At 39.5% G+C, this 19,828-nt stretch overlaps 1 protein-coding gene and 1 long non-coding RNA gene across 4 annotated transcripts in view; both read left to right on the forward strand.

The window, feature by feature from the left end:
• Window positions 1-19,828, forward strand: part of DPP6 (dipeptidyl peptidase like 6) — a 547,732-nt gene that overhangs the window by 237,244 nt on the left and 290,660 nt on the right. The window lies entirely within an intron of this gene.
• Window positions 6,744-16,996, forward strand: LOC120323153. Its single transcript, XR_005563342.1, has 3 exons — window positions 6,744-6,768; window positions 7,593-7,641; window positions 16,971-16,996. It is a non-coding gene; the product is annotated as an uncharacterized LOC120323153 (long non-coding RNA).

The following is a 19,828-nucleotide window of genomic DNA, read 5'->3' on the forward strand; positions in this document are numbered from 1 at the left end:
TGATTAAAGCCCATGCAGCATTGGAATCTAGCAAGATGATCAAATTAAATAATAATAGAGGAGTGTATTTACTTTATAAACAATTGAACGTCTATAGGTTGAAAATAAAAACAGAGAAGCTGAACAGATAATTCTTTACCAAATGTGAAGTTAATTTGGTGTAACAAGTGAAACTGGTATCTCTGATGTCTCATAAAGTGAGTTTCCTTGAAAAGTTTGGGGTTAGTTTTTCTCGTTGTTAAAACTGATTCAAAAAGTAGTTAAATTTTAAAAGGAATTTAAAAGTAATTGCATACATTTGTTTGTATGCTTCAGAAGATGGGTCTCTGATATCAGTTAATTAAGTTATGTAAATTATGTTACATTATTATTTAAATAACGTGCATTTTTCTTGATCTGAAAATCAGTTGACTTGCTTACTGATAACATCGATTTGAGTATTTAAAAGTAGCTTTGATTTGTTATTCTATCAATGATGAGAAATGGTCAATTTCCATAATATACAGCAATTTATAGTCAGGGTATTGAGTAGTAGAGGATATTCACATTTATAATTCTGTCTTCAAATGGCTGTAATTTCTCTATTTATGCTTTTGTTTGTTGAAAAGTGTTATTGCCAGGGTGAAAATTATATTTTAATCATCGTACAAGTTTCATTTGTGCAAACAGGCAGTTTCCTTAGAAATTAAAACATATCCATTAAGCATAAGTAGATATTATATCATATTAAGTGACATGAGATAATTACTGTAGTCAAAGCATGGTACTTAAATGGGCTCTGGGAGAGGTTTAGTTGTAAGAGACAAAATGTCCTTCTTGGATAGAAATATTTTATTTGCATATAGCTGTGTATGTTGTTGTGCAGCTGAACACTTTGTCCTTTACCTCCTATTTGTGAAAGCTATTTAACTGCAGGCTATTAAGCATCCTTTAATTGATGCATTTTCTGCTCTTCTCCCTATAGCATTTGTCCCTATTCCATTGTTGTGGTACCTGATAATTCAGGGTAATATAGCTCAAAATTAAATTTCTGCAGAATCAAATCTCAGTTTTAAATACTAGTTTCTTTTTTTCCTACTTCAAACTATTCAGGGTAGAAGCATGTTAGAATCTCAAAAAGGGCCTTTATGGTTCTTGTTAGAACAAAAGGGTTAGACCTTATATTGTGCAGAGTGTGCTTTTATAATAAGCCATAATATATTTATGCAAGAGATTATGTCTGTGATATGGCATGCACTTCTTTTCTCCACTTAACTCTCGGCATTAACTTGCTCAGTATTTATGGATATATCAAAATTATGATTTACACTGTACTTATCATTAACATCCCTTGCAATAGCTCTCTGTAGTTCTTGCCATCCTTCTGAATCCAGTCATAAAATGAAGATATTAAGAGATAATTAAATTAAATCCTTAATTATTTGGGGATGATGAATTCACTCTGTGATTCCAGAAAGGTATAGAGAGCCTTTTCACAAGCAGTATAAATTGAAACCAGTGGAGCTGTGATGATTTATGCCTGCTTGACGATCTGACTCATACTGTTCATTTTCTGCTCCCCTTTTAAAAACATATTAATGAAAATTGGATGTAGAAAGTGTTTATTAAAATATGAAGCTTTCAAGATATTTTTGAAATATTATGTACACTCCAAGATAGCACTGCTTGAAAAGTACCTGTCATTTTTTCACGCCAAATAGAATGTCCTTCAGCAGAAGGCAGGGAAACTTCACTTTTGTTTCTCCAGAGGTTTCTGCCATCCATAGGAAGCCTTTCCTTGTCTTCAGTTAATCCTCGATCTGGCCTGTGTTTCATGGTGATCCTCAAAGTGTTGGCATGTGTGACTGACAGTTAAATCTTCCAGAATGTTCAGCTACTACCCAATCCTGCTGGTGAAGTGGCTGGTTACTAAACGCTGAAAAAGATACAGCCAAGTCAGCTCACTAAGGACAGAAAGCCAAACTTGCAGGAAAAAAACAGGGAAATGAATTATAGGGTCAAAACAGGCAGCAACAATAAGCAATCAGTCTTTCTGTACTCAATCCTGAGTACATTTGCTCAAAAAAAAAAAAATCTCCCCACAGTCATTATGAAGTGGATTACAGATTATGGTATTTAATGGGAATGCTGGGCTATCATGAGGACTGAAGGTTATAATATTTACCTTAGGTACTGAACTGTTTTGAGGACTCGTTAGTAAGGGTTCTTCGTGATGCAGAGATGTCTGGCTAACACCTGCCCCAAGCTTGGAAGAAACACTGTGCCAAGTTTTGTTAGTAACAAAAAAGTAAAGCAATCATCGTGGAAACATGAAAATTGATATGAGAGTATTTAATGGCTACTTCAAAGCTACTGATTCTCTTGTGTAAACCTTTATTTAGAAAATGTTTAGGGTAGACATTATTTACTCAATAGTGCAGTCCATTGTGATCCATCATACCTGTAAGTATTTAAGCTCCAGGTTTTTTTAATGCATTTTTGACCCAATAGACTGTGACAGCTATAAAACCCTATTATGGTCTCTCATGCCAAGTATTGGAAGGGATGTTTGGAGTAAATATGCCTTTTTTAAAAGTCACTATAACTTGCTCAGGAAAAAGCTTATGGTAGTGGGCTGGAGCAATTCTTTCACTTCAGAAACAGCTTCTGGAACTGTTACTGATTTCATCACTGTATGTTCCTCCTTCATAATTTGTGTATTCAGGCTGTAAAGTGGTATAAAAGCATGGATTCTGAAGCAATTTCTCAGTCTCTCTGCTTCTTGAATATATATCTTGATGAGTAATATTTAGCAGACTTGTGTTAGCATGTGTAGGGACTGAGATGCAAAAAGAATGTTTTGTTTAAGTGCCTTTAAAATACGTTGTCTTTTAAAGAACTATAGCCTGAACCCCCAGCCCCAAAGGCAACAAGGTTGAAATGCTTTAACCTGTTAACAGAATGTGTATCCAGACTTTTAGGTAAAAAGGCTTTCACCCTCCCTCGAGTGGCAGTGTCTGCACTTCCACTGCTGAGGCACAGGGTATGGATGTGAGTTCCAGCCCGTGTGGCCTCATATATCCTCCTTGCTCCCCATAATACATCCATCAGGCAGCAATATGGTGTAGCTTTAAACCTTTCTGGAGAGTGCCATTTCTTCCTTGCAGTGTGTAGGACAGATGCTTCTGTGTTGTGCTGTGCCAGAGCATCCTGCAGCAGCTCTACCTGTTCTGCCTGAAGAAGCCTAAGCACGTAGTAAGAGCTGATGGCACAGGTTTGAATGAGCAAAGATGGATTCAGAAAGGGAACAAACACATCTCAAGAAATTCCTTGGTGACTTCCTCTCTGCCTCCCTCTCTAGTAGCTTTTAACAGAACACTAATGGGTGCAAAAATCCATCAAATAACACTCTCCCCCTACTTCCATTTTCAAGGATGCCTCCCCAATCCTCTTGCAGTAATGAGAGGATGACTTGGAGAAGAGTGGGAAAGAGGGAGGAGGCATCTGAAAGTCTTCACATGCCCCTCAGCACAGGCAGGTGGGGAAGGGCTCAGGCAGCCTGTGGCCCCTGGCTGAGCACATCATCCCTTCCTGCAGCAGAGGATGAGCCTGCAGCACCCGTGGGTGCCTGCCCCGGTGGAGGTGGAGCAGCCCTCTGGCAACACCAACAGCAGGGACCTGCTTGATGATGATCTGGTTAGTGCTGGCAGGTAGGAATGGGGGCTGAGAGGAATGAAGATGACAGAGAATCCCCAAATCTGAGGTACAGGGGTGGGAGATAGATTGAAGGAACTGCTTATTGTGTTGGCATAGGGCAGCAGAGGGGTCAGGATTTCTGCTTTTGTGTTTCTCCCTTTGCCTTCTCCTCTCCTCCCTTTGATGGCTTTGTGATCAGCTGGTGGAAGAAAGAAGGAGGAAGGAGGGGTTTGGATGGAGCAGCTTACACTACTACTGCTTCTGCTGGGACCAGCTCCGGTCCCTCAGACTCTTTTGTCCTCAGGTAAGGAACAACAATGAAAGAAGGTTGTAGACAGGTGGGGGTCAGTCTTTTCTCACAGGTAACAAGTGATAGGACAAGAGAAAATCAACTCAAGTTTTGCCAGGGGAGATTTAGATTGGATATGATGAAAAATCTTTTCACTGAAAGAGTTGTCAAGCTGCCCAGGGAAGTGGTGGAGTCACCATCTGTGAAAGTGTTCAAAAAATGTTTAGATGTGTCGCTTAGGGACATGGTTTAGTGGTGGACCTGGCAGTGTTAGATTAGTGGTTGGACTCGATGATCTTAGAGGTCTTCTCCAAAATTAATGATTCTATGATTCTATGTGGCTTTTAGTTCCTGTGTTTGGAGAAAGATTTGGCCATGTGTCCTTCAAGTCCTTTATTTTCAAGGACTTCCCACGGCTGAGTCAGGAAGCTCCACCATTCTCTCCTCTGGAGATTTGTGCCCTGGCCCAGGACTCAGCCATGCTCAAAGGATTCACTTGGAAAGTGCTCAAATAAGTGAACCAAGAAAACGATGTAACATCAACCAATTGCACATAAATGTGAATCAATCACTTATAATTTTGTTTATGAAACTGAAAATGTCAAATGCTCATCTCGAGGAGGCCATTTGGCACTGTTGCTCTCTGTGTGATGCATTTTGATAATGAGGATGTCTGAAAACAAACTGCATTGATTTAAAATAATAATGGAAAACATTTTAATATGTTCTTGAACATGGTGATTAGTGCTACAAAGGTCTTCCCTGCAAAAATGAGTTTGTTTGAACTGGTCTTAGTTATTCAGGGCTTGTCCTTTGTGTTGGGAAACTAGTGGAAAAAACTATAAATCAATAGAAATATATATTACAGATTTTGCTGTGTATTGCTCCTTTTATAACTCTCACAGTGTTTCTAATTATACTTAACTGTTAGTATCTGGTGTATTGGTTTAAAATGGGAACTACTTAATTCACTAAATGTGAGTGGTAGATCTTTCACTGCTCATTCCCCAAGGTCAGTAAGGGACTCCCAAGTGTGGTAAAGCTGTTAAGTATAAAGTGGATTAGAGAATTTACACATTCTTACAAATCTCAGTGACCAGACTTTAAATTGCTTGGTTTAATTCATTAAATGGACTTTGTAAAACAATCAACAAATACATCCGTTTGCAGCTTTAGAATCAAATATAGAATGAGTGGAATTGCATATGCTACTTTAAAATGATGCTTCTGCTTTCCATTTGAATTTTGCAAGCCCCTGTAGATAAAAAATAGTATTGAAATATTAGTTAACACACTGATCCTGCAAACCCTTATTCATATGAGTGATTTCATTCATGACAACAGTTCTTTTAGTTTCTGTGAGAACTAAAATAAAATAAAATTAAACATATCTATGAATGTTTATTGTACCATCAGACACAATTAATGAATTGTTAAAAAATGAATGGCATTAGGTGTTCACTATCCTGGCAGTGTTGTCAAGTTTTTTATAGAGTTGATTGGGATGTAGATAACCCATAGCTACACAGATCAGAAACCTGTGTATTCATCTCTCTCACCTCTGGATGTATGAACTTGGTAATAAACTGTGAAGGAGACCTTTGTGGGGGAAAAAAAGGCCTCCTCAACATTTTGGCTGCCTTAGCTAGTTCCTTTCAGCTTATTTTCTGAAGATATCAGAAAGGCTGGCTTGTTTATTAGATAGTGTTTCCATTTGAGTTACTGCCATACTGGGGATGACGTCAGAATATTTGTAGCACAGGGGCAGCATTTTAAACAAATTTTTACAGAGGAGATTATGCTCTCAGAAAATCACACTGCAATCAAACACTTCAGCAACCTAAAGCTAAAATGGAAAACAGCAAGAAAGTGAGCATTTACAACTTTTTTAAAAGCATTACCTTTTTTTTTTTTTTTGGTAAATCACTTTTCACCTGTGATCCTCCTTTCACAATAGAACATGCCAAGAATGTTGACTGTGTGTCTATTCATAAGATGCTGATGTTGTGCTAATGGCTGTTTATAATCACTGTTAGCAGTGACTGCAGGCTGTACAAAATTTACTTTAGCATTTCTAGTCAGCATTTTCCCTGTGAATGATGAGATCTGAGGTTTCTGGAGTAAAATCCTGGCCCTCTTAAAGTCAAAGGGAGACCTCCATTAGTTACCATAGGTCAAGGCTTAGCTGCTGAGGGTCTTCTGGATGAATGCATCTCATTTAACAAGCCATGTGGCACAGGGACTTAGCTACATTGCTTGCACATACTGGCAGCTGCAAATATTCTGCTCTTATTTGAATGAGATGCAATATATTTATAATTGATTTAATTTATTTTTAAATTATAAAGAGAGGGGAAAGGGGAAGGACAGCACTAGAATTCAGCTCTCCTATTTGGGTACAACATGAACAGGTGATCTGCTTTTGCATTCATAGAATCACAGAATCATAGAATGGTTTGGGTTGGAAGGGACCCTAAAGATCATAATTATTTACCTCCAGGGTTCAGGGATCTCTTACCACCACAGCCTAGTCTTGTATTGCTGTCTTCTGAAAGTTCAGATGCTAAGTTGCAGGGACTGAGTTTCTTAGCACTAACAAAACAATGATGGGGAGCTGTTACTTGGCCATTGATTCATGTTCTACAGCCACAATGGTCTTCTTGGTAGAGTCTTGCAGTTTATTGAAATGAAGGATCCATATGCCACAGTTGGATGTAGGAGTTTGAGTCTAGTCTTGCTAATTTGAATTCCTAAGTAGGGCCTAGCCTTTTCCAAGCAGGAAAAAGGGGGAAAGCTGTAAACAGGTTTGTCTTCCAATAAGTTTTAAGGGGGGAGAAGCTGAAATGTAATGTATTTACATTCAGCAAAAATAACTTTCTGTGCAGAAAATATGGATTTATTATTACGTGATTTAAAGGACTAACAAATGAAAGCTCCCAACTCGCACATCTTTAGAACTACACATGAATTCCTTGCTAGTGGGATGCAGGGGTGCCTCTATCTGAGAGCAGACAGGCAGTGGGTTGAATCACTCTTGACTGGCAATTTCATGGTCCTTTGAGGGCCTCTTGAGAGAGGAGGGTCATCCTGCTCAGCCCTGGGCCGTGGTCCCAGCACACAGGAAGATCTTCCTTGGGAAGACTTACCTCCCTGTCACCCAAAGGGGTCCCTGTGGTCTAGCAGGTCTGTGGGAACTGGGCTGTGTTGTGACAGAGCTTGCTGGTACCACAACTGGTGACATCAGTCCCCTCTCCAATACAAAAAACAGAGCAGGGAGCAGCCTTGTCCCTTTTGCTGGCATCTCTGTTGAGAAAGGCCTTTCTTACAGAGGCTTTCTTACCCAACTCAGTTACAGTTTGCCTTCTCCGAATGGAGGGCAAGTGTTTATTACCCAAGGGCAACTTTGATACCATTAACCTGGTCCAACCTGGCACCTGAGGAACCCTTCTGCGGGTTAATTTGCATGTGCCCTGCTAAATTGAATATTTAATCTAAAAATTTTTTAGGTTATATTCATGTGAACTAATGTGCAGAGTTTAATGGCAAATAACACAGTCAGTGAAGGCCTACTTATAATAATTTATTATTGGCTTTTGTGTGTGTTGGTTTTTTTCTTTTCTTTTTAAAGAACTGCAGAGATTGTCCTGGGACTCCTCTTGACCCTGTCACTTAAGAGGGTAATGGTGACTTCTGCTTTGCCCAGCAACAGCACTGGTGGTGGGAAGGTGAAAGTATCCTTGAAGCATGGCACAGAATCTCTGTTTGGTAGATAATTGCTGCATTTAGAGAGGGTACAGAATTAATGGTGTGGTGTCCTTCTGGCAAAAATATTGCTAGTATTAGAGAAGTGGTGCTAATAGCTCAGAAAGCCTCAGCAAATGGAGAAGTTTGCATAATTGCACAAATTTGGTGAGTGTAAAAGCCATGTAAAAGTAATGATTTCCGATGGTAGTAAATCAAATGGCAAGTCTTCCAGTTCATAAAGGATTTGTTTATGCAAATTCTGGAGTTTACTAAGTGCTCTGGGACAAAATTTTCTTTTGCCTGCAGTTACCAGTTCGTGCTTTGAGGCAGGATGACCAGCTGTTGCCCATACCTCATATCATATGGTGAAAATCAGAGTGGTCTGCAGCCTAGGCTGATGATATCTTAATCTGGAGGATTGGTCAGGAAAGTGGTTACCTCCTTCCTCTCGTGTGAATTTTGGGCACTTTTTCCAAAGGTTAATAAACAGAAGACTTCTCTTTTCCATTTCACTACCAGAGCAGTTCCCAGATTGCTTTTGTCATTTTTTAAGACATACAGTTGTTGAATTTCTTGTCATTTTTCTCCTGTGATGATTTCCTTTTTTTACTATTGCCTTCCAAATAACTCATGTGTGAGGCAAGCAGGAAAAGCATTTCTGTGTCCTGACTGTTTCTTCTATTACCTACAAGGGGGTATAAAGAGGTTTCTTGTAGTCTTCTGAGGTCAGTCTTAATTTTGTCATTCTTGCTCATTGACAAAAAGGAAATACCCTTTCCATTTTCTGCTCAAAGGAATTTAACATCTGGAGCTGAGTGATGCCAGCAGACACCCTCTTGTAGGTAAAAAGCCTGAGAGAGCATAGATATTTAACCAGGAGGGTGGATGGAGACCTGCTAGAGCACGTTTGAGAGCATGTAGCTTGATTCTGTCAGCCTCAGAGACTGAGAAGGTCTTTCTGAATATGTTGAGTCTTAGTCTCAACCATCTGGAAAAGCCATTTTTGTTATGCAAAGCTCTCCATAATTAGAAGTACCTGTTTGGTTTGAACATCTCTGTTGTGTTAGTGCATTGCAGTAGCTGGGCTGCATTAATTGTAGCAAAGCTGCATCCCACAGACATTCTCAGAGGATAAAGAGGTGCAGTTATGCTGGTTTACCCCACAGTCATACTCATATCTAGTTTTTTTGCTTGTACAAAGCTGAGTTGTTGGAGGGAAGGAGGTCTTAGTGTTGATTTGGTTAGCCCTTTGGGAATATGGCCACATTCCTAGCTGGAGAGTCAATAGTATGATAGAATTTAGCATCAGTTGGTTTGAAGCTGGTATGTGATCTGTACAGAGTGTGGAAAGGATTTCTAGTGAGCATTTCTTGCCATTCTTTCTCTTGCCCTCTTGTTGCTCCCCATAAAGCTTGGAGCAAGCTCTTGCTGGACCACATGAATGAAGCAAGTTTATTTATGGCTGCTTCCTGAATTTCACTGGTTTTACGGCTTCTGTGGAGCTGTTCCTGAGAACTAAGCATCTCTCAAATAGTAACTTGATTGACAATAAGTAGATGGGATATTACTCTCCTTGACATCTGCTACAGTTTCAGGGTGTGTATAGCAATTGATGGGGCAAAAAAGTCCTCTTGCAGAAGGACATATCATTCCACTGTCTTTCTTTTGGTGAAGAGCAATCCCTCCTGGAACACATCAAGACTGATAGATGGCTGCAACTAAAAGCCACACTAGGGTGGACTGAAGTTTTTTGATGCTTTGTTCTTTCACAGAGGTACTGTAAGGAGAGGTGACAAAAAGATTTCCAGCTCTCAGCCCTAGTCATGTTCCCTGTCAAATCTGCCAGAATCATTTGTTTGCTCAGAAAATGAAGCAGTAATGGCATATATTACTTAGAATAAATTCAGTTTATTTCAGAAGCAATAAAATATTAAAGTGAAGCTGAGATTTTTTTTTAAAGACACATGGATGTCTCCCCACAAGTCATAGGATTTGTGGTGACTCATAAATTCTTTATGGATTTTTCTTCAATAACTTTGTGTCCTTTTTTGTGAACTTTTCGTTCACAATGTAAACCATCTTTTTTTGGTTTATAACTAATTGGGTTAGTCATCTTTGTACTATAAAAGGTGATATATGAAAAATGTAGATACTAAGTATGGCAAAGGCCTCTGCTTTCACAATCCATTCCCCTAAGGCTTGATGATTGCCTCAGAACTTGAAACAATTGCCTGAGAATTTGCATCTTAGGTCTGTATCCACATTAATTTTGACCATTGCAGATTATGGACTTGAATTTGCAGTGGGGCAAATCCACAAGGCATCCACCGAGCACAGCCATGACCTCTCTAGGTTCAAAGGCTGTCCTAGGCATGGAGCTCCTCTGGGTGACAGCCTAAATTAAACCTTGGTATCTGAATACTAGGTACAACCCTCACCCAAAAAGCAAGGATCACAATCCTTCTGGAAAACTCAGTCCACTGCTCAGGCCAGCTATTTGTTTTTGCGGTAAGTCCTACTCTTGCACTCATATCTCCCCACTACTTCTAAGAGTATGAACAGAGAACATTTTTAATATTTCCGCTCATAAGCCCTCTAAACCCACTGGGATGCTCCAAGGGCTGTGTCTGAGTAGCCAGACACACCCGGTGAAGGTTTTTGCAGAGAGAGTAAGCTCTATACAATTCATTATTAAAAACTCTCAAGCTCTTTCTTTGACCACTGGGAGTGCTCTGATGGTGAGTCTGCTCCTGCTTCCCCATCACTGAGCACTCAGGGACCTGTGGGAGTCCCAAAGGAGCTTGCAGGGTGCAGCAGGTCTAGGTGCAGCCTCGTGCCCAGGGCTCTCTGCCTTGCAGGGGTTGCTGGGTGGCTGTGTCGCTGCTGGTACCCTTCAGATATGTGTAAACTCATCTGTTTTCCTTCCTCACTCTCTCCTCACATAGTTTCTTGTCTGCCTATTGTACACCAGGAAAATGTAAAGAGGACTCTACCTTTTGATTTGTGATAAAAGTAATTCTAAAAATATCTTGAAGAGATTCCCCCTGGCCTTTCTTCCTACCGTATCAAATCCAGAAATCGTATTTTCCTCTTTGCTGAAGAAGACAAATGAATTCATAGCAGAAATCAAATCACTCTTTCACAGGATTACACTCAGAGCAAAAGAAGATGATCAAAAGATTGGAACAATTAGTGTGAGAAATAACATTATGTATAAAATGCTTTCATTTAATGACAAGTAATATGGAAGTGAGTTTATAACAGTTTACATATTTATGAGAGATGTAAACATAAGGAAAACAAGAAAATATTTGTCATAACAAGTTAGAGTTTAATTTACACTTTCAGAATGATATTTTAAATGGAATAATGTATGCTGAATATAATCATGATGCCTATGACATCTCTTCAGCTATACAGTAGTTCACAGGAGTTGCAGCTAAATCCCTTTGCTATTATATGAAAATTTTCAACTGATCTAGAGGAAATACTAAAATATTGATTTAGGAGAACAGTCTTGCATCACTAATGAGGTGGTTTGAATGATTGAGTGGTTGGCGTTGTTTTCTGTCACTGATTCCCAGGATCCAATAGTCTTTGAATTTTACAAGATCTGCAGAGGGCAAACAATTCCAGAGACATAGTTTCTAGTTTTTGTGCTATGCAGTGAGAATAAACAGCAACTGCTGCAACGTATTTCAGCCTTTGTGAGCCTCTGATGGTGTTGCGTCCAATTGCTTTGTAGACTATATTATATTTTAGCCTGATGCTTCTTAGGAAAGAAGAAGTTTCTTAATTCTTTTTTGCACCAGAAGTGCTTTGATAGAGAGGTGCTAATGTTGTTTCTATCAGAGTGGTTGATATGGTTCCAGAGAAAACAATCTGTTAGACCACCTATAGTAAAATTTTTTCCTCAACCCTTCATTTAGAAATTTCTCAGGGCAACACAAGCAGTGGTTAATTCTCAAGCAGCCTACTGAGGTGGGCAAGCCTCGTTTTCCTGGCTAAGCTCCTCAGAAAAAATGTTAAAGCTCTTCCCACTGCTGTATGCACTGGAGTTACTCAGCACATTCCAAAAGCAGCCTATTTGTGAGTGCCTACAAATGGGCTTAGATGCCTTGCATTAGTCTTCTAGATTAGAAAACTGTGCCTTTACACTCCAGCCCAAAGGAATTGGGGGCAAAGTCAGCACTAAAATCTAAAGTATAGCTATTTTTAACTCTACTCCAACTCTTATGCCTGTTTGCTTTTAAACAGGCATCCCCCACTCTACTGCCAGCGGTTTCTTGAAAGGTTTTTCAACAGTACCTACCTGTGTCTCAGCCCAGGTGAAACTTTCATGCTGAATGTGCTCTGGGTAGGTGAGGGAGATGGACCCAGCCTGCAGGTCCACGGGCAGTGATGCTGCCCCAGGGTTTGCACAGACCAAGGCTCTGCCCTCCTCTGTGGCCTGACCATTGCCCACAGCAGTGCAGACCTCCTGCAACCTCATCACACAGCTGGGAGCTGGCACTGCAGCTCCTGAGAGCTTAAGTGTGTCCCTCCCCAGAGGTCTGGCACTGAGAATAGTCTGGAATAGCATTTCACCTGATGGGGAGAGGTGCTGTAATGGAAGAAAAGAGACACAGTACCTGTTGAAGGCTTTCAGAATGTAGTCCTGCTTTGCATTATGAAAGTACTTATACCAGTCAAGATAACACACTAGCACACAATTTGCTATGTAGACTCCAGATATGAGTTGGGAATGATGAGATTAGAAGCAAGAGCATTTTCCAGATAAATGAAGCTCTTACAGTACTAAATACAAATATTTTTACTTTAAATTTTACATGCTTCGTAGAAGGGTATACAGAGGTGATGTGACAGATACATGCATTACAGTCACAGAATATATGAATGTGTGATTATGTGGATTGAAAGTGATAAAGAAAATATATGTAAAAAAGAAGAGAATGTTTTAAAATCAGAAACAGAAAAAGAACAGTAAGAGGCAGGTAACTTAATAGTGGAAAAAATCTTCCCTGACTTACCTCAGTTCACGGGTCTAAGTTAAAATTCAGGAGAGGTTTCAGGCCATCTGCTGATGTAAAGCAGGTTCAGTGCCAAGGAACACCATCTTGGTACAAAGCAATCTGCCTTTTATTATTCTATAGCTTGTGTGAAGTTAGCTTAATTCCTCTAAGGCAACTAAATATGGTATTATTAAATTATCTTAATACAATCATGGTAAACAAATACCCATACTGCTAATATGAAAGCATTTTTCTCTATGTAAGGTAATGAATATATTTATTCCCTGATTCAGAACTCATCTGGCTTTCTGACTTCTGCCTAAAGAAAGCTCCAGGCCGCTTCTTTGAATCTTTTTACTTCTAATGTTTTCTGGAAATCTTTATTTTCTATTAGCATAACCAAATAGAGCAAATGAAGCCCACAGCTATTACTTGCCTATGCTAAGCTCCTTCATGTATTGTTATATTATTCTGGATATCTAACTGTTGTTTCTTGTATTATCTTTTGCTTAGTAATACATGAAGGACTACAGAAAGATTTAAGATTAAATGATAGGACTGCACTTAGCTCACTCCATCTGCTTTTCTTCAGCATTATTTGGGATTTAGGTCAGTTATCTAAGGATTCATATAGCAGATAGGTTTTCTTTGAATCATTAATTCTCACGGGTTCTTTTTCCCACGTCTCTGAAGTGGTTCTTTCATTTATAAGCTCCTGGCGTGCTCAGATAACTTTCTTACATGGCTTGACACAGTATCAAAGTCCATTACTCACTTACCAACCCTAATCTGTCCTCTGGCCTCCCTGTAGTGGAATGAAGCTGAAGCACCAGCCTGTTTGGGAGTCAGCCAAACCCTGGCTAAGGTAAGCTTCGTGCAGAAGGACTTTTAATAAGCAACAAAATCCCCTCATTGGCAAGTTCAGGGCTGGGGGCAAGGATTCCTCTTATGCTCACAAACTCAATACAGGGTGGGGGGTGAAGGGAGAGAAGGAGAAATAGAAAAAACGCAATGAAATTACATACTTCAATACAAATAGCAGTTTGACATAGATTTGGAGTTCTTGGTGTCAAATGTGATTCAAAAGAATTCAGAAGTGGATTCCCTAAATCTTATTCTGTCTCTACATATATACATAAATATATTTCCTTATGCACACAGACATGAAAACCCCCTATGTGCCATAGTCACACTACACGTGGCTGGGGATGTCTAAGTGCAGTAGTCCTTCTGAGGGAGGAGAGCTGTATTGCTTCACCAAAAGGTGTTTAGAGAGAACTTTGAACACGGTAGCGGTAGAGCCATTCCAGCAGTACAAACTTGGGGAAGATGAACCTCCCCTAACTTAAATGAACTCTGTGTAGGTTGAAAAACCTCTTTTCAACACTGCCAAATCTTTGAAGTGAAAATCTGCACGTTGTGAGGGAATGATTGAAGTGTGAAAACCACCTGTCCACGAGAAGCCTATAAAGGATACCCACCTGCTCCGAGCAGTGCGACTGTGTAACACGAGCCATGGCTGTGTGCTGCTTTCTCTTTATAACATGTATTTCTCCAGCCCCAGTGTCAGTATTCAGCTGATGCTGTAGCACTGTGGAGTTGCCTGTCAAATGCAATGCCACAAGACCACCTTGGCTCTGAAAAGTGGCCATGGGACACAGAAGTGGGACAACCAGCTTTGCTGGTGGGCTAGCACAGGGTGAGAGAAGAAAAAGCTTCATAACAGGACCCAAATAAATGTCTTGCGATAAGCAGAGATCAGATATATGAGTGGTGTTGTTTCAGTTGTATGAGCATGGCAAAACACATGGGGAACTTGGTTGGGAAGGGATGTTGACCCAAGTGAAGGTTTCCTCTGTTTTTTGCTCAAGGGAGAGACACCCTCTTTGTTCTGGTTTTGCAAAACTTCTCACAATAGAGTTGGGCCCCTGCAATCCCTTTGGCCAAGGAACCAGCACCTTCCTACACCCATCTCCATAGGCACAAGGCACTTGCAAAGGTCCCATTCAAAACACAAAGATCATGCTGGAGACCTCAGGTTACATTTCCCAAAGTTATGCAAGCCCAGTCTTCTGACTGGCGTTTGTCTCAGTCTATATCAGCTGTTCTCCATCACAGTCACAACCAAGATTTCAGAAAAGTCTAATCAAAATAAAAGCATTGTGGCAGGCTGCTCAGGTTAAGTGATGCCTGAACAGAGACTAAAACAACACTTGGGTAGAGGTACTATTAAGCACTTGTGGTAGATAGACATTTTTTTCTGCAGGGACAAAATGACCCTATATTTTTTTAATTTTTTTTTTTTACTTGTCTATTGGTGAGGGGTTTTTTGGGTTTTCTTTGTTTGTTTGTTTGCTTGTTTGTGCAGGTTTGTTTGTTTTAGGTTGGTTTTTTGATTAATTTTTTTTTTAGTGCCCTCATGCTTCAACTGTTACCGTAAAGCAACCACTGTGTATTTCTAAAATGGAAAGCACACTCTGATATCTGTTTGGGGATTCTGACAATGTGATTGGTTGAATGTTCTGTAACTCCTGAATTGTGAAGGCCCTATAAATATTTTAAAACCCAGGCTGCAGCTACAGCCTGACTGAAATCCATACTGAGACTTCATTTTTCTCACACATGCCTTTGTAGTTGCAATTCTGTCTGTTCTTACTGTTGCAAAACTTAATCAGGAAAAAAAAGGTCACTGCTGGTTTAAACCTACTGTTGAGATGTTTAGTTTAAGTTTGTATTGCATTTGTCACCTTCTTCTTGCACAGTCTTGTAATCTCAGACCATTTTCCCAGACCAATGGGCTATAGATCCCTCTGCAAATCTTTACATTTTCAGGGATTAGTAACACCAAATGTTTATTCTGAGGCTGTGTCTATCTGGAGTGTACAGACCTCTGATAAAAATGGTGCCTCTTCTACCTGCTTTCTTCTTTTGGGGTATGTTAATTGCAGTGTCCTCCATGCCTCAAACCTCAGGCTCCATGAGAAGAATGACAAGGACAGTCCCCTGGACAAGGCATGGCTGGAGAACATGGCCCAGTTCCCTCCTTAGTCACTGGTGCTATAAGTATTTGCTATACCCTGCAAATTGATTATCCCTATTGTTCAAAAAAAAAAAAAAAGGCTATAATAACATTTCCACACTGCACAAGCATCCTGGGAAGATAAAATCCACTGAGGGAAGAGAAGGGTTTAGACACAGCAGTGATTAGGGTTGGATTTGTGCATAGATCAATGACAGTGAAACACCCTTGAATAATCTCTGCCTCAAAGCAAAATTTGGCTTGCCTAATGTTCTCATTTTGTCTTGCTGGGTGACTAAAAGGTTATGATAATCTCAAGGGATCCTGTAATTCATCTAGTAAAACACTGTGTGCAGTAGGGTTACTTTTTCTAGATAAACATGAAGGAAATCAGAGTATCAGGACTCAGTGACTGAAGGAGTTTCCATAAGTTTGGAGTATAAAAGGAATACAGCACCTGTCCCACTGTCATTTTTATGAGGGTCACCAGCAGAGAGGTGAAAGTTAACCCCAACCTATGTGTACCATATCAGTAACAGCAGGACTAACAGAATGAAGTGTAGCTTTTAAAAAAACTACCCTGTAGGATTTAGCATAGTTTTCTCTTTGTCTTACCCATGGTATTCATACCTAGCAACACCTACCAATTATCTATAAATACTTGCTAGAAGGCTTCTAGAATGATCAGGAGTTTAAAAATAGATTTAACTATTAACCTGTATTCTGTGATATATATGTGGCTTTTACTTTTGCAGACCTAGAGCCTTCCACAGTCTTCCAAATCCCGCACTTTTCAAAAAATCAAAAACCCTCAGCTGACTATCTCACTGAGGTATTTCAGAGAGTCACTCCAGTTGTGTCTTGTTTTCTGCACTCTATAATAAGTAACAAGGAATTGTGGTTATGTAATTTGTAAAATTGATCTGCTAACTAAAAGTCTGATTCACTGACAAAGAAAAAGTAAAGGCGAGTGAAATGTCTTCTGTAAAGGTTAAGTGCATAATTTATTTGCAACAGAGGATTGCAGATCTTCCCTGCAAAGTTTTGTATATCTGAGTAACCTTGTGAAAATGAATTTAAAAACCGTAGTTCTTTAGTTAGTGAATTTTCTGAATCCTGTCTGCTGTGGAGGGTCTTTGGGGTAGATTCTCCAATGCCTACTAACATGATTACATTTGACATCTATCAATTCATTCCATATAGATGTTAACTGTCATTTCTTCCCTACCAGGCTGCCCATTTGCACAAAACTTCTGGGACCTCTAATGTATTTGTTGAACTTTACTTCTTTGTCAAATTTTGGTGAGTAGCCACAAGTCCAAAACTGAGCAGGGTGGACACTCATACAGCGTAGTCCCATCAGATTTGTTTCACTTGAAACCCAGGTGTAAAAAATTGGATTAAAAATAAGCAACCAGTGAGGAGTTCTGTGAATCCCATTTCCAATGTTTTTGAGGACACGATGGTGCTCTGCAGGGTCTCAGCAGAGTTGGCATCCACAGCCAGAAGCAAGAGCAGTGAGAGGAGATTTAAGTAACAATTCATAAACTGTTCAGGATTTGCTGTTCAGGATTCTCTGTACAGAGACTGAGAGAGATGGCAAAGGGAAAATTAGAGCAAAACTTTTCTGAGCAGGGAACAACTGCAGGATGAGGTAAAGCTGGAGCTGGCACAGGGTGTTTGCTGTCTTGCTCTGTGCCTTCTGTTTTCTGGGGACATATGAAGAAAGGACATGCAACTCTCTTCTTCCTTATATTCTAGTTTTTCAGGCTTTGGTCACCAAACTGCTTTTCTAAATTATGAAACTGTTGCCTCTGAGGGCACCTGGGCAACATTAGTCTGTATAGTACTCCCCTCTGTAAAACACAGCAAAATTATATCCTGGAAAGAACACAGACTTGATTGCTGCATACAGAAAATCTTGCTCGAATATTTAGCGAGAAATTCATTTGTGTAACTTCTGTATGTGGCATCTTAGTTTTGCAGTTTGTTACACCCATTCTAGAGCACAAATACCCTTCACAAGAGACTTCAAGATGACAGATAAGGCATAAATCTCTAATATTTACAGTCAAAAGGAAGTGAGGCCCATGTGAGATTCAACTAAATAGATATTTGTGTCCCATTTTCAGCAGCCTTCAACCTGTGAGTCTACCAATGGTACTAAATTCAGCAGCACACGACCCTTTCTAGAGAAAGATGAAATGATGTTTAAGCACCCCACCAGTTAATGGATGATTAGCCTGTGCTAATCATTGCTCCATCAAGAAACTTGCTCTCAGTCAAATGGCAAACAATGAGAGATGCTTTAATTGTTCCTAAATTACTTTGTGATAATCAGTCAGCTGCAATCCCAAAGAAGAGAATAAATTGAGGATAATGCCAGTATTTCCTGAAGAAATATTTGTATCCAACAGTGAGCACCTTAAAGAATGTTCATACTCTGCAGTCCTGAATGTGTCTGGGAGGATGTGTGCCTAACCAGAGTCCTCAGTCTTTACTGTGTGCAGTCTGAGGACTTGGCAGCCAAGCACAAATGCCAGAATTCTGACACTTTTTACATCTTGGGTGATGGTTCACAGGTCCTGCAGAGCTGAATCGTACAAAAAGCTTAATTAGGGGAACTTTATGTATTCTGTAGGCTGTGTGACCTCCATTGTAAGGTTAAATCTTGCAACCACAGTTGTCCGTTCCATTTTCCTCCATTTACATTGATGGCTTTATATGTCTGTCAGTTGTTTACTGTTGTAGCAAGGTGCTTGGCAAAATTTGAAACCCACAGAAACAGTGCCATGAATTGTGCCTGCTGGGTCTTAATATACCTAATGGGAATGCAGGGGTGGATTTCAGCGTGGAAGCAAAAAACATCTCTAAAATTGAATGTTTACAGCTAATTCTGTAAATTCATTAAACTTTTTGTGTTTGTGTATTTGAGGGCTTTAGACATAGTTTGATGTTGTTTTATTGTTGATAATGAACCAAAAATTGCTTAGAATCAGAGCACTCCATAATTTCCTTGACAACTTTTCTATTTCTGGCCATGAAAAATAGAATTTTCCAAATCTTCCATGTTAATCCAATGTGTGTTTACTTTATCTACTGCTAAGTGCTATGTGTCAAAAGTAATTTTTTTTTTTTTGTCTAAATGCAGTTACCAATAAAACAGTGTGTGTTCTGGGGTATTCTGGACAGGTAATTGAACAGCTGGCAGTAGTCCTGTCAATGAGTACAAATTGTACCACAAAAGGTAGTCCAGCAGCTTTTCTTCTCTTATTGTAACTTGCACATTGCATCCATTTTTCCCCTCTGTCTAAATCAGGCAGCTGTAAAGCAATTACTGTCAGCATAAATTGAGCAAGCTTGCAAATTGTCTTCAAAGTCATCCAAGAAAACAACTTTATCCTTTAAGGTAACTGAAATATTACATTGATATTATATAGAATTATTCATATAATATATAGGATTTCACTGGGACAAGTTAAGTGCACTTTATGTGTTTTATCTGGATGACTCCTAATGCATGGAAATGTAAATTATTCATAAATTGCCTTTTGGTTATAGGAGCCTTTATATAGCTTTTGTTTGCTAATGCATTTGATAGGCTATTTTGTGCACTAACACATTATATAGATAATGCTGGCAATAAATTAAATGCTAAATTGTACATTCTATAGTACTGCATTAAGAGCTAGTAGAGTCTGCTTCATCATTTTTCCTCTGTTCTACTTCACAAATCTAAAGATAAGTGATACTGTCGAACTATCATCTAATTCATTGAAAACACACTGCCACTGAACTGTTACTGTGTATGCTGATGTAGAACTGGCATTGTTGAACAATTTTTTAAAGCAGTGAAAAGCTAAATTTCTAACATGGAAGCTTCAATATAATACCTAGAGTCCATGTGGGGCTCCCTAAATGTGAACAAATAGAATTTATAGTTATCATCCAAACAAAGTAATTGGTAACAAGCTTGAGTGCTTGCTTGTGAATGTTGAGCTCTAGCCAAAATGATGACCTAACTGGAAAAGAGAAAGGGAAAGGGAAAGGGAAAGGGAAAGGGAAAGGGAAAGGGAAAGGGAAAGGGAA

This window comes from Pipra filicauda, unplaced genomic scaffold (assembly GCF_003945595.2).
Source record: "Pipra filicauda isolate LSUMZ 115617 unplaced genomic scaffold, ASM394559v2 scaffold1_size10287979_pilon, whole genome shotgun sequence".
NCBI classification, from domain to species: Eukaryota; Metazoa; Chordata; class Aves; order Passeriformes; family Pipridae; genus Pipra; species Pipra filicauda.